Source organism: Lactuca saligna, chromosome 2 (genome assembly GCF_052625555.1).
Source record: "Lactuca saligna cultivar CGN05327 chromosome 2, ASM5262555v1, whole genome shotgun sequence".
NCBI lineage: Eukaryota > Viridiplantae > Streptophyta > Magnoliopsida > Asterales > Asteraceae > Lactuca > Lactuca saligna.
The window spans coordinates 182,979,738-182,996,775 of NC_136418.1; the positions used below are offsets into that span (position 1 = coordinate 182,979,738).

Sequence of the window (17,038 nt, forward strand, 5' to 3'; positions counted from 1 at the left end):
TCTGTAAATTTTATCCTAAGAGGGTAGAAGAGATATCTTGGCCACTCGATGATTTGATTTGACTTATGTGCCGGGCCCGGTCAGAACTGAATTGATGTGTTTGATTAAGTTCTATATCAAATAAATCGGAGATCGAGAAATCAAATGATTGACTAACCATTCCATAGGATTGTCAGCATGATATCTAATAGAGGACTGTACGATCCCTTATCTAAAGGACAAGATTGATTAGATCAGAGTTGACAGCGTCTTTGAGAGCTACGATTGCAAATCGAATTGTACTTGTATAGTTACTAGACTTATCCAAGTGGGAGACTGTTGGAATAGTGTCTAAGGCTATAACTATATCCGGTTGTGCATGGTCCTTTTGGGTTGCCTTCACCATAGCAACTTGAAGGATGATTTGTTAAGAGAGAGTAAATATTATAAGGAATAATATATGGCTATTTGATTAATATAAGTCATAAATTAATTGGTATTAATTTGGTGACTTAAAGAGATTAATTAAATAAAAGGGTATAAACTATCAATTGGTTGATAGTTACACTTTAGACTATGAATCCTTATCCTAGATAGGATGGACGATTTCTAGGGCTTGGATAAGCCAAAATCGTCCATAGGGTTATCTATGGAATGGATTTGGATAGCCTTAAGAGAAGATTATCCAATTAGGGTTTAGGTTGTAACCCTTAAGGAGTATACAAGTATAAATAGACCCTAGGGGTGAGGGAATTCGACAGACCATCGAAAGTAGAGACACTCTGGCTGAATTCCTCCCCTCTCCTCTCTCCTAAATCATCTTGCTTGCTATTGGTGTTTGTAAGTCATTAGAGGAGTGGCATTTGTGACTCTAGAAGCTCCAAGACAACAAGATCAACAAGGAACTCAAAGGTATGATTCTAGATCTGTTTCAATGTTGTTATTTAACCTAATTAGCCATTAGAAGTCTTGGATTCAAAGCATGTTTAATTAGAAAGCCTAGATCCAAGCATTAGGGTTTTTCATGCGCACATAGGAAAGTTCTTATGGCTAAAACCCATCAGTATGCTATGACTTGTACTCGACCCGATGTAGCCTTTTCTTTGAGCATGGTCAGTAGATATCAAGGGAAACCTGGTAGAGCGCATTGGATTGCCGTCAAGAACATCCTTAAGTACCTTCGGAGGACCAAGGAATGGTTTCTAGTTCTCGGAGGGAGTGATGAGTTAAAGGTGCTAGGATATAGTGACGCCAGTTTCCAGATTGACAGGGACAACTACTGTTCACAGTCGGGATGGGTATTTACCATTAATGGAGGAGCGATAACTTGTAAAAGTTCCAAACAAGAAACTGTAGTTGATTCAACGTGCAAATCAGAGTACATTGCAGTGAGCGAAGCATCAAAAGAGGCAATATGGCTGAAGAACTTCATTGGCGATCTTGGAGTTGTGCCTGCTATAAAGGAGCCCAAGGAAATTTTCTGTGATAATGAAGGAGCGGTTGCCTTGACCAAGGAACCGAGGGATCATGGTCGATCTCGGCATATCGACAGAAAATATCACTTTATTAGGCATCGAGTAGAAGAAGGATACCTATAGTTAAGAGGATATCATCAGAAGATAACCCAACAGATCCGCTTACGAAGGGACTGAGCGGGGTTAAGCGCTTGCAGCATGCTAGGAGTATTGGGCTGAAGGATGATATTAGTTTAGATTAGATAGCATTAGAAACATGTAATAGATAAATGTAATTGACATTTGATGATTAAATAAAGGAGTATTATTTATAAGTATTGTTACTGTCTTATGTTAATTGTTTAGCTATTGTTTCACTTTTGCATGTTTTGACTTCCAGAATAATTGAGTTTATTAAGAATAATCGAATTATTCAAACTGTCCACAATCGTTCATATGTTTGAAGTAGGTATGAATGAAGATTGTCGTGAATTGGTGTGTAGATTGTCAAAATGGTATTAGACATAGCAAAGGGTTGCTGTAACGTTCATGAGTGCTTATGAACAAGTTTTGAGCATTGGAATAAACCTGCGCTTGCTGGAATCACTTTGAGGTGATCGCAAGACGATAATATCATATGGTCTTATAACCTAGATATATGGTTTATTATTTACTAATTGGTTGTACATTGATAATGCGAAACCGCATTAGTAAATTGATGTCATAAAACGCATTATTGTGTATAGTCGGTTAGTCGATAAGTAAATGCATATAAGTTGAAGTTTATTTGTTACTTTTATTCTAAGATGGTAAAAGTGCTATCACGACCGCTCGATGATTTGATTTGACTTATGTGCCGGGCCCGGTCATGACTGAATTAATGTGGTCAATTAAGTTCTATGTCGAATAAATCTGAGATCGAGAAAATAGTTGCTGGACAACAAGTATAATAACCGTTTGCACGATATCAAAACAGAGGACTGTACGACCCCTTATCTAAAGGACAGGTTACTGATAAGATCAGAGTTAACAGCGTCTTTGAGAGCTACGATTGCTAATCAGATTGTGTTTGCGTTTATAGTTACTAGACTTATCCAAGTGGGAGACTGTTGGATTAGTGTCTACGACTGTAACTATTTTTGGTAAGTACTTGACCCGGTTGTGCATGGTCCTTTTGAGTTGCTTTCACAATAGCAACTTGATAGGGTGATTTAGCGAGAAGAGATATTATTATTAATGTATTTTAGGAATAATATGTTAAAAGAATAATAATATTATTTGATTAATATAAGTCATAAATTAATTAGGAATTAATTTGGTGACTTAAAGAGATTAATTGAATAAAGGGGTATAAACTGTCAAATGTATGAAAGTTGTATTTGAGCTGATAACCCTTATGGATATAGGGTTGGACGATTTTAGGGATATGGATCACCTAGAAATCGTCTAAGGCCTTATCTAGGAAGGGATTTGGATTGCTTTGAGGCTAAGTTATCCAATTAGGGTTTAAGGGTGAAACCCTAGGAGCTCACAGTATAAATAGACCCATAGGGTTGAGGAAATCGGCCACTCTTGGGATTGGAGAAACCCTAGAGCCAATTTTCCTCTTCCTCATATCTCTCAAATCATCTTCTTCCTAGTTGGTGTGTGTAAGCCATTAGAGGAGTGACATTTGTGACTCTAAGCTCCAAGAAGAAGAAGGCTTCAAGCAAGTAACTCAAGGTATTATTCTAGATCTGTTGTCATATGATTTTGATTCTTAGTTTCCATTAGATATAGCCATGAAAGTCTTGGATATGTTGCATGTTCAATTAGTGAAACCTAGATCCAAGCTATAGGGTTGTATGTGAACATAGGGAAAGTTCTTATGTCTAAAACCCATAAAAGGGTTGTGCGTATTAATAAATGAGAAGTTGTGCGATAGTTGTGCAAATAAGTAAGTTGTGCATGTCGTGTCTAGCCAAGTACTATTGTATTGTCGTGTTTGGCGTGTCTATCCCAAGAACTTTTGTGCTACTATGCTAAACCAAAGTACTATTATACGGTCGTGGTTGCCATGACTATCCAATGTACTAATGTACTGCATTGTTGTTGTGTTTACACAAGACATTATCATACTGTTGTGCCGAATAATCTAGGAATTTTAGTTGTCTACCAATAAAGGTCATTTAAAAAAAACCCATCGAGATCATCATATTAGGATTCGTAAGTAAGAATAACGTGTAACACTTGACAAATTGGGTCAACTACCGACGATGAGTTATCGTAAGCATTGCTATAATCTAGACCAAATGTATGACACACTAATGTTTATTAAATAAGTTTAAATTGTATTACACTTAATTGCTCAAAACTTTATATATTTTGAAACGAAATAGTTATGACTTTTCATCCAAGTTCATTTTAAGCGTTAATATACAATAGGGAAACAGTGTCATGAAAACCATAAAATTATACCAGATTAAGCTTCAAACCTTAAAATTTTGAATTCAACAAGGTTTCTACAAAGGGTAATTCATGTCGAAAACAGTTTGGAAATCGAATTCGGTGGTTGCGAATCTTAACGATAAAATAGTTCAATATTTCAGAAGTCGTGTGCATTTATATTCATACACGTACGAAGAGCTTATTTAAAAAAAACGATATAATATGTAGTGGCTAAAGTCCTTATAAAATCCATATTACATATCACAAATATATGATTATGTTAAACACAATGTGTGTATGTTAACTAATTAAAAGTGTATAAAAATACTAAATATATACATATTTATACGTATGTTATGTATCATTCGAAATACCAATTAATTGAATATATGACAATTCGAGCATTTACAATATACAAATCCTGAACTCTTTATATATCTTATCATCATACATAGTAAACGTTGATATAGGAGTGTATAAGTATTGTGCATATGCGTTATTGCAAACAAAATCTGAAACAAATACATACATGTATATGAAGTTAGAAGAACCAATAATATAGGAAGCATAAAAAAAATACACAATCAAATACATTACACGTAACACAATCAATACATTACACTTAGACGCACATGAATCAGTAAGTACAATGCACTCTCAAAATTCTTAAGATTTCCATGTATCACAAATCCATCAAAAAGCCTTCCAAAATCTGCGTGAAGACAGTAAACCCACCTTCTGTTTCCCCTTTCGTTCCAACTCTTCCCACCTGCAATTGACAAGAACATCAAACCCATATACAATTGCTCTTCGTCTTCTTCCTGTCAATCTCAAGCAACAAAACACCCTTGATCGACCCTTCTGCCCGTTTCATCATCATGCTGGAAATTCCAAATCAAAAATAAATAAATAAATAAAGCAAGAAGGTTACCTGTTACTGATTCCGTTCATTTTTAGGTTGAAGATGAACCTACCAAACGCCCCACCCGATCTGCTACTGTTGCCAGCTTCCTCCATCACCGACGCCACCCACCTTCCGCCTTATAACTCTCATCTGCAACCACCATCGAACCACCCTTGTGACTGCTTCCGACCGGATTCTTCTTCTTCTCGATCAGACAAAGGCAGTGGACCGAAGTCCTTCCTCCTCCTTCGTGAGTTGATGCCGATCGAACCAGAAAAGAAAAGAGATCGCCGGAGCAGCCCTTTGCTGCCGGCTCTCCCTTCCTCAACGGAGCTTTTTCGCCAACTCCGATCCCCCACCTCTGTTTGCTTCTTCGATTTTGGTTCTTCCCTGATCAGTTGAAGACGAAGACCTCGACTTCCTCGCTGTTTTTTTCCCGTCGTTGCTTCGGCCTCGCCGACCCCGGAGACCGTCCCTTCGCAACTCCTTCCAAGACTGAAGATGAGCAGCCCCGCTGCTTCGTCTCTTTCTTCTCGTCCGAGGTCACAGCCGCCTCGCTGCTTCGATCCTTCTCCTTCTTCGGTCTAGTCGACTCCCGGAGGCCGCCACCGATTGCGACTCGAACGAACCATCGTGCTCCCATCTGGTCGTCGATTGCCCCTTCGCGTCTATGATCTACTGCACTTGTTCATCTGTTACTTGGTGACTTCCTTTGGGACCAATTCATGTCCTTTACCCGATCAAAACAAAAGAGACGGGTCTTATGAGCCCAAAGTTGAAGTCATTTTATGAAATGACGAATATGCCTCCACTGTTAAATTCTTTATGCAAATTCGGTCCAAATCCCCAAAAGGTGATTCCATTTATCCACAATCAGCCCTCGTTTGGTTATTTTTAACAGAATGAATCCCAATCTTCAAACATTGAAAAAAATAAGCATTTTAGCTCCTCCTTTGAAATTATTTTTACCAAATCAGTCCCCGATAGTTCAATTTTGTTACAAAATGGACCCGAAAGTATTTCAAAAATTCAAGAGTGACGGGCTTGTGGTTACAAAATGGACCCGAAAGTATTGCGATTCTAATATGTATTAGTTAAAGCGTCCGCTGAAAATATAAATAGATATGAAAATGACCAAAAATATTATTCGAGTATAAAATGAAAATACATTGTCATATTAAATGGGAAGACCAAGATTGTGAAAATGTATAATTATTAGTTTAAAGTATTTAGAATTAACTTTTAACATATATATATATATATATATATATATATATATATATATATATATATATATATATATATATAGTGTAAAAATGAAGGTAAAATTCATTAATATATTTTTATATTAAATATAAAAATATAACTTATTCTAATAAGTTATGAATTTTATTGCGATAAATAACAGGATCAACTTCATAACTTAACGGTCGTTATTTGCGACATATTACATTGTATTAATCACATGAATTATTAATATTATGGAATTGTTAGTTTCATATTGATTGAAACTTGGAAAATATTATCACAACAATTGTTATGTTGTCCAAATTTCGTTATGACAAATAATAAAATTTAGAAATATGTTAAGTCTTACGGATCTCAAATCCCATAAGACTTCAATCAATAATATAGCTTCAACACCAAATATTTATAGGTGTATGATATCTTATAATGGGAAGTTAGGATTAGGATGTCTAGACATATTGTTATGTGCAACACCCCATATTTTTTCAAACTTTAATATGTTGTGGTTTTAAAAACATTCGGGTGTCAACCCGAATGTTATGGTTTTAAAAACATTTGGGTGTCAGCCCACATTTAACAAAAACCAGGGCCACAAAAACATTTACAAATTTAAAAGAATGGTGTTACCATTAAGTATGAATACAACCATAGCAAGCAAACAATAATTACATCAATACAATTAATAAGGAACTTAACAAATTCTACTCCATTCTCTATCACTTGACTTCTAACTTCTATCTATCCTTCTCTCTCCTTAAGTGTAACATGAAATACATGAAATTAAAAGGAGACACGTAAGACAATAATGTCTTGTTAGCTACGTGGGTTTATGACCCAAAACATTTATCATTTTTTCATAAAAAACGTTTCATCTTTGCAAAATATAGTTTTAGACCATAAATCAGTTTCAAACATTTTTCAAGGAAAACTCATTTTGTACGCATCATAAATATCATTTCATTTCATATCTTATCATTTCATTTCAAAAGACATATTTCCATATTCCATTTATTTTATCATTAAGGCTAATTCTGGTATTAAATCGTTTCCATTTTTCTACTTAGGGTCTACGTCCAATAAAGGAACCACTCCCAAGTATAGACCAAGGTAAAAATAATAAATCTATCCACCAAGGCATCATTTCCATTAGGACATCTATCTCGCGAAGGGGAGGTGTCACCCCGATAGATTCCTCTAGTGCCTCTTACGAGGTATCATGGCCGGGCAGTTTTCATTTCATCACTTTCCAATTCCTTTCATTACTTTCTATTCATTTTCATTACTCTATATTTTTTTTCATTACTTTTCATGGTTTACACATTTCATATATTAGCATCATAAAATCATTTCAAAAGTAAAGAATCTATATTTCAAAACATTTTAGTCACATTTTCAAAACAGTCTATCTTCCAAAATGTTATTTTCCTTCAAAAGCATTCTTGCCTTTAAGGCACTCTTTCAAAATACCCTTTACATAAACATTTGACGTTTTCGTTTCAAAATATTTCATATATCAAAGCATTGCATTTCATTTTCATAAATACATTTTACATGTACCCTAAAGTGGGAAAAATTCCAACACGTACTCACCTCAATCACACATAGGTTAGCTAGTGCTCTTCTAGTTCCTTTCCCTTTATCAAACCTCTTCAAACACTACCTATACCATATGAGGACATAGTTCATTAAAATGACAAAAATACCCCTAAAATGCACAAATACTAAGTGTAATTACTTCATACTATTCCTCGTAAAAAAATATGAATGTAGGCGAAAACCGTACGTAAATCTGAGCCGTATGTAAAAGTTATGAAGAAAACAAGAAAATGTCTGAATCAGGGATTTACGCGGGCAGTGTAAGTTAAAGCATGCATTTCCATGGGCTGTGTTTTCATGTCCAGACACACCCAAAACTCAATTTTTCTCAAATCAACACTATACTTTGCATACTTATTGAAGACCCGTTTTCAAATCACTTTGTACCATTTATTTAGGTCCTCAAACATTATTAGTAGGTTTTGTTATCATCCAAACACACCCAACTTAATCCATTAAGTGCTCATTGAGACCATTAAGGATATGATGATCCTTAAGATCAATTGAAAGTTTAACTAGTCTAATTTCCAATCGTACATTCTAAAATTCACATAGTTTGTTCCTAACTCATTGAACACTCATATGAAAATTTTCAAGTACATCAAACCACATTAATCATATTGTAAATACATAAACTAACAATGAAATCCTCAATTCCCATCAATGTTTCCCAAATTTCCCTTATAGCCGAACAATCCTAGAACTGCTTATAGATCAAGATATCATTCATGTTTATGTTTGAATATCATCTCTGGAGTGTTAATTCATGTTCATAAATGTCATTCACTTCTTATATGTTAATCAACATATAATTATCCCTAAATTTCCCAAAATACCTTAATGACCAATTATTCCATATATCAATCTAGGAATCAAGCAACACCTTATGTTTTGATTTCAAATCATTACAAGAGTATCCATTCAAAATTTTGAACTTCCTTTACCCATCAATCTCTCAACTACAAAGGACTCCATTGGTTTCATCACATTGTCCCCACAACCATTTCAACCCTAACTTATACATGATTCTACCATCATCGATGTGTTTGAGAATTCTAATTGGATTCAATGTCATCAGATAACATCTAGGTCATAGAGTACAATCAATTTTTATCATCAGTTGTAAAATCCCCAATTTGGGTTTCTAGCGTTCATGAGGGTTTTCACCTAAATCCTCAAATCCGTCAATGGGGTGATTGTATTGAGATTGGAATCATCAAAACAAATCAAGGTGGTTAGAAACCAAAACCCTAACCCTTATAAGAAGCTATATTTGACATTGGGGTCAAACCCAGTTTACAAATCCGAATTCTAAGTGAAAAAGAGAAGAAATTATACATTTAACCACTTAATTTCTTCACAACTTGTACCAAATGAACTAAGAAGTATTGAGATCGGCCCCTAGGATTTCTATTGAGCTTGAATCGCCATCCAACCTCCTCTCTTCTCCTCTCATCGTTCTTTTTTTGGCTAAAATGAAGAGGAAACACTATTATTTTCGGATTTGTCATATTTGGTCCTTCTAGTTTACATCTTTTATCAAATTTACTATTTTTCATTTATTTTTACATTTTCTTACAAGGTTGACATAATGAGTGCTTGACAATCCAAATCTTAAAATTCCTCATACATTTAACCTAGGTGAGTTAACCCTTGGTCAAACATACTTTTCTCAACTTGACACTTTGGGTCCCTTAACTTTGAAATGTTATCATATCAACCTTTAACTTTGCAAGCTTCATATACACTAATGATATGATTATCATTTAAATGATTTAATTATGTAAATCCTCCTTTATTTAAATATCCTAATTATTTTAAGACACTTATCTTAAATTTTAGGATATTACATTAGGATCCATCACACCTATGATACGTTCTATATGAGCTACGTTTATTCTTAAAGCTTTATGAGTTAGGATCATTTCCCAAGCTGCATGGGTTACGTTTGTCACAATTCTAAGACCGTACATCTTAGTGGAAATCCCTTTGTATCTTAACCATTAATTCTTATTGGAACGAGGAACGCTAAGTATAAGTTCATGATCGCATACTTATATGGGTTTACATCCTGCCACCGGTTGCTAGCTACAACCATCGGTTTACGATTCGATTTTGGGCGTTGGCGTTTCCTACACGATAAAGTCCTCGGGGATGAGCAAAGTTGGGTTTTGACTTTCAGCACTAAAACTTGTAAGTGCTGATGCAGAGGTGTTCGTCGCAATTTGGTTATGACCTCATCATAGATCCGGGTTTGCCTTGTTACAATATAGAATCGATATTGGGTTTATACGGGGTTTTCATTCAATGATCCTAGTTGAAAGAGACTGTAGGTAGTGAGATAACTTGTGACTCAAAACGATAAGGGTTAATACTGGAAATTAAGTAATATAATACATAATTAATATTATGACATGGCTGAACAAGGTTTATTAACTTACAATGATTAAGTTATTTATATAAACCCTTTGTTGTTACACGAAAAGATAATATTTATGTGGAAAGAGTTTGTCCCACTGGTTAAGTGTCGGTTTCTAAATCAAGTAAGATAATATTTAAATAATATCACAAAACGAATTTACAATGTTTACAAATTAGAACATATATATGAGTTTTACATATAAATTATACAAATGCTTGTACAATGTTTCAAGAGTGAATTGGATAGTTTATATTTTCACAAAGAGTGATATGGTTCTCCGTTGCATAAATTGATATTAAAAATCTTTATATAAAAAGCATTTTTGGTCATGAGAACCGTAAAGATTTATTATAAAATTTGATTTACTTATATATTCAACAAATGTTTATTTTTGGTTTTGAACAAACGATATTTTAAATAAGTATAAATACACTTTTAAAACTCATTTTATTTTTATACTTTTCATTGAAAGACATATATTCAGAAAAGTTGGTTAACCAAAGAATTGTTATAAAAACACTTTTGGTTATACAAATATTTTATGTCAAAACCTGTAGAACTCACCAATAGTTTTGTTGACTTATTTTAAATGCATGTATTCTCAGATTATTTAATAGATGTGTAGGGTTAACTTCGAAGACTTTCCATTATTTTGCTACACCTGTGTAACGTCGATTGTTAGGCGTGTGTCTCGATTTAGAAATGGTATTGTCAATGTAATTTCCATTTCATTAATAATAGAAGATTATATTTGTACTGTTCAATGCATATTTTGGATTAGGTGTTTAACCCCATAACTATAATTGGTATGTACTTGATTTTATCGTAGCATGGTCCTTTTGGGTGTACTCCACACTGGTGACTAGACAGTAGACATGCGGACTATTGAGGAGAGATGTTGATTTATTATTAAGAATAATAAAGTGGGTTATTAATATGATTTATTAATATATTATAATAATAATGTATTAACAAGAAATCATAATATTAATTAGTATTTAATCAGCAATTAATTTGGAATTAATTTTGGGATTAAATGAACTAATTAAAAGTACAGGGGCTGTTTTGTAATTATTTGCTAATTGAGGCTTTGGGCCATTGGATCACCCTTATTAGGGATGGGCCGAAAATCCCTAGAAGGATCTAGGTATTTTCGTCCAAGGCCTAAGGTAAGGAGGTCCGTAGACTTTCTTAGGCCCTAAGCTAAGGAATCAGGGTTTCCAGCTTAAAACCCTAGATATAAGTATTCAAATTCTTTAAATGCTATGTGTGTTATTTTCGTCATGTTTAATATATTTGTACAAAATGATATAATTGTTACTTGATCTAAACATATACTTAATAATATAAACTAGGTGGGGAACCCCCGCATTGCGGGGGTCGCATACGACAATTTTTTCCCTTCTTTATTCTTTGTAAATGTTATTTGGAACTATTTAATAGCTTCAAGATAGTGTATGGGATGTTTGAATTGGTTTTTGAAAGTGATTATGTATTTGCATAAAATTTGCAAATGAGTTGTCATTTTGTCTAAAATTTGCAAATGGGCTGTCAACTTAGAAGTGTGAACTTTTTTTTGGTTTTGACATGAGTAATAATTAATTAAAAATAAATAAAGAATGAAAGTGTTTTTTTCTATTAAGGAAATAACAATGTACTTGGTTAATGTAGGTTTTATATTTCATAAATAGCAATGTAATTGCAAAGTTCTTTGTTTTTTGTTTAAAAAAAACAACCTTCTCCTAATTTTTGAACATGTATAATCACAAAAAATTAATAAAAACATAAATAAATAGTATCATAGTTTTATTCAATGGTGGAGTTTTGGTAACAGCCATGAACGGACCAAATTGCATTTTTTCCCATGACATGATGAATTTGGAGAGTGACATCATTCTGAGCTATCACTTACACAAATCCACAATATCCCTACGACGTCTCCCGCAAAATAGTGAACTTTAAAATTTTGATTTTTCTAATATGCATTCCCCACGTATTACATACACCCGCACCAACATAATGGAATTGATTATGGAATGCATCTTCTCACTGAAAAATAGAATTAGTAACAAAAGACAATGTATTTTGATTGCTAGAAGCATACAAATCTTCAAAAGGAAGATATGTGATAGAAGAACAGTAACAAAAACTTCTAAATGCTGACATTATTATGTTGAAGAAATTAATAGACTTTCAAAGAAGAAATTAATAGACTTTCAAACAGGGATAAACAGTTTGGCCCAAATCCGGATCCCGTACCGGTAACGTACTGGAACCTGTACCGAACCGTACCGAATTTTAAAATATGGGGCGGTACTCGGCTGCAGCAAATGACCATAATAGTACATGGTTGCAGCAAATGACCATAATAGTGAAGTGTAGAGTTTCTTTTGATTTCATCAACTTACTTCTTGGTTATTTCCGAACGAATCACTTGCTTTCCTGTAACAATAATATAAGATATGTATACATAATTTTTAACGGTTTTCATTTTTAGATGGACCTTCTTCATTGCATGATTTGCATGAAAACGATACGACAGATGCCATCTTTTTTTTTGTGTACTTGGAGTATTAAGCTGTAAATTAAGTTATAAGTTTTTTGAACAAAAAAGGGTAGAGGGTAAAATAGTAATTTTATTATTACCTTTGCAGTGTTGAAAACTTCTGTCTTGCAGTCTTGGAGGATGCAAATGGATAAACACTTGCAATATCATAAATATACACATGGTATATATCTTTGTGATTAATTAATCTTTTTGTCAAAATCATAAAATGGTTAATTTATCTAATGAATCTTGTGTAATTGGAGGTCTATAACAAACAAAATGATAGTATTGGTTTAATATTTAGCAAAAAATAAAAAATGTTGCAACCTTGCAATTATAGCTCCAAATCTAAAGAATTAAACCGGGTTGCAATGACGGTTACCTTGCATAAAGATGTGTTACTTAAAGTTAGAATGGCTTTCGTTAATCTAAAAAGAATCTTCAAATAAGAATATACTTTCAACTATTAAATGGTGATAATAACAACTTTCTTTCATCTGTTGTTGCAAGTGTATTCTTTTATATTCTTTCAACCACACGTACCCTCGTCATCTCACCAAGATACACAACGACCTATCAAATCCAGAGTATATGCTATCATTATTTGTAATATTAATATTTTTTTTAATGAATATAAGTCATACATACATACAATTGTAATATATCGTTTTTAATTAAATGATTCAACAATTTTTTATTTTTATAATACGGTAAATGCATAAAAATACCTCTACAACAGTATCAAAATAAAAAATGTCCCAGCTGTTCAAAGATTTTTTTTTCATTTTTTAGTTAATTAACAGTTGTCACACTCTCTGTTAATATATCTACGAATCATGTAAACCAACCTTAACAGGGCATCTGGTTCAAATGTGGAGCAAGGCAGCAGAAAGGTTATTCAAATCACCTGTACAATAGCCACAAACTAAGAAACCCTAAAATCTAAAAAATCACATGAAAAATTATAGATATTTGGAAGAAGAATAGAAGCCTTATATTAATCTGAGCACCATAGCATCAATTTGATTAAAAAAACTAACCACATCGATGTCTTCTTCTTATTACTGCTCCAAATGGAAAAAATGAGAGTAATAAAAAAAGAAATCTTCACCTTCCAGTCAGAACCCTGAAGAAAAGAATCCATGGAAAAAAACCAAAAACAATATTCTGAAAACATAACTGTACTAACCTCATATGATATTTTTACCAAAAACTTATAAAACTGTAGCTAAATTTGTGTGCTCATAACACCGCAAACCCATCTATCCGTACTAATCTAGGGAACAAACAGCAAACCAAACGTTCTTAAATATAGAAAAACAAATTAAAAAGGCAACAAATCAGTGAACATACGTGATCTCATAGCTAGAGGTGGATTAGGCACTATGATTACAAAAACTGAGAAAAAAAAAAAACAAAGGACTGACTTCGACATCCACTGTTTTGATTATCTGATCTCATCCAACATTTCCCTTTCCTACTCGAAGAAGGTGTAGATGTGTTTATGAACCAACTTCGAGCATGATTAAAAAACAAATAGATTGAATGCACATTAGAAAAGGATATGCAAACAGATACTAATTTTCACTACTGAGCTTGCTTTTATAGGGTTTTATACTTTCTAAAATGAATCAAATTGGGCCAAGTGAAAAGTTTTACAATATTGCTAGATCTGTATAGGTTTCAAGCTTTTATTAAGTGAAAGTGGAACCGAATGCATCTACATAAGCAAGTAAGTGAACTATTATTACAAACTAACTACAAAGTGAAAGTGCTACATATCTACCAAACATGCAACACGAGTAGTCTTTTCATAACAATACAAAGGAACCTGCCACTCTGCATCCTCAGGAACAACACCAACTTCGAATGTCATCATGTGTGCTGTTCTTCCTGCAACATCATATCCAGCACAATTGTTCAAACCGTAACCCTAAGTCCCACAATTTCACCAAATAATGAATCAAAATAAAGAATCTGAAAGGGGGCGTATGTTACATACCAGTGTAGAAGACCCAATGAACAAGTCGTCTAGTGACTACATCCTCATAGTAAGTAATGAAATCGGCCTTCTCCCATACGTAACAGAGGAAGCCATCGACTTGTCGTTGATCGATGTAGGTGGCACCGTCAAGCCAATCAAAGCTAAGGATCCTGACTTCCACCTGAGTGGAGGAGCACTCGCGATTGGAATCGAGGGTATAGAAGAATGATGTACCATTGCTCCACTCGAGGTCGTACTTGATGTTTCCGAACTGATGTTGGATGATGTTAAAGTTATGTCCATTGGGCCAATCGTACCGAAGATCTATCAATTGAAGTTCGTCGGTGTAGTTCATGACCAGAAGTGAGTAGAATTACTACGGCCATGGCGTTGGCTTGGGCGGCTCCTCCCCCTTTTTCGATAATGCTGCAATGGTGGTCAATAGTAAGATGGAGAGGCAGAGATTGACATCATCGTAAGTGCTTCCGCTTCTATTTTCAACCAGGGATCAACAATTACAACAACAATCTGGTGCAGAAGCACCACCAAAAGATCGACAACTAAACATTAGAAGCACGCCTAGTCGGGAAAACCAATCGGTCTGAGAAACCAAAGTGTGAACTATGGAGAAGAAACTCAAATCAAGAAGTGGTTTGAAGAAAATCATTGAAGTGGATTTTACCTTAATGAAGGGTTCGTCTCCTTCTGCCCCGTACCCACCTTCGTCGATATTTCTGTGGATGGAAAAAATAGACGATGAAGAAATTAGATGAAGAAATGAGTCGGTCGAAGTGAGGATGAACGCCATCGGTGACCCCGATCTGAAAATCGGCAGTACTGTGCTTCATCATCAGTGGAGAGAAGATCGAGAAAAGAATAGAAAAATAAGAAGAATCGAGAAGACTTGTTAGGGCTTGTAGACGATTTTGATGGGAGAAGAAAAATCAGAAGAACAAAGAAACTGAAGGACCAATATTCCTTACCATGGTCGAGGAGCGAACCCAATGAACAATACCCTAGTTAGAACTTTGGTTAAGCACTATTCCTAAGAAGTGCTCCCCTTTAATATATATATATATATATATATATATATATATATATATATATATATATATATATATATATATATATAAAAGAATGGGTAGTAAAGGGTTGTGCGTATTAATAAATGAGAAGTTGTGCTAGGTCCGTGTAAATTATTGGTTGTGATAGGTTTAGCGATAGTTGTGCAAATAAGTAAGTTGTGCATGTCGTGTCGAGCCAAGTACTATTGTATTGTCGTGTTTGGCGTGTCTATCCCAAGAACTTTTGTGCTGCTGTGCTAAACCAAAGTACTATTGTACGGTCGTGGTTGCCATGACTATCCAATGTACTAATGTATTGTCTTGTTGTTGTGTTTACCCAAGACATTATCATACTGTTATGCCGAATAATCTAGGAATTTTAGTTGTCTGCCGACAAAAGTCACTTAAGAAAAATCCATTGAGATCATCATATTAGGATTCGTAAGTGAGAATAATATGTAACACTTGACAAATTTGGTCAACTACCGACGATCAGTTATCGTAAGCGTTACTATAATCTAGACCAAATGTATGATACACTAATGTTTATTAAATAACTTTAAATTGTATTACACTTAATTGCTCAAAACTTTTTATATTTTGAAACGAAATAGTTATGACATTTCATCCAAGTTCATTTTAAGCGTTAATATAGAATAGGGAAAGAGTGTCATGAAAACCATAAAATTATACCAGATTAAGCTTCAAACCTTAAAATTTTGAGTTCGACAAGGTTTCTACAAAGGGTAATTCATGTCGAAAACAGTTTGGAAATCGAATTCGGTGGTTGCGAATCTTAACGATAAAATAGTTCAATATTTCAGAAATCGTGTGCATTTATATTCATATGCGTACGAAGAGCTTATTTTAAAAAAAAAAAACAATATAATATATAGTGGCTAAAGTTCTTATAAAATCCGTATTACATATAACAAACATATGATTATGTTAAACACATTGTGTGTATGTTAACTAATTAAAAGTGTATAAAAACACTAAATATATACATATTTATACGTATGTTATGTATCATTCCAAATACCAATTAATTGAATATATGACAATTCGAGCATTTACAATATACAAATCCTGAACTCTTTATATATGTTATCATCATACATAGTAAACGTTGATATAGGAGTGTATAAGTATTGTGCATATGCGTTATTGCAAACAAAATCTAAAACAAATACATACATGTATATGAAGTTAGAAGAACCAATAATACAGGAAGCATTAAAAAAATACACTATCTAATACATTACACTTAACACAATCAATACATTACACTTAGACGCACATGAATCAGTAAGTACAATGCACTCTCAAAATTCTTAAGATTTCCATGTATCACAAATCCATCAAAAAGCCTTCCAAAATCTGCGTGAAGACAGTAAACCCACCTTCTGTTT

The 17,038-nt window shown here is 33.8% G+C and overlaps 1 pseudogene; it reads right to left on the bottom strand.

Annotated features, from left to right (window-relative positions):
• Positions 1-14,241: 14,241 nt before the first annotated feature.
• Positions 14,242-15,370, bottom strand: LOC145030485 (uncharacterized protein At4g14100 pseudogene; annotated as a pseudogene).
• Between the last annotated feature and the right edge of the window lie 1,668 nt (positions 15,371-17,038).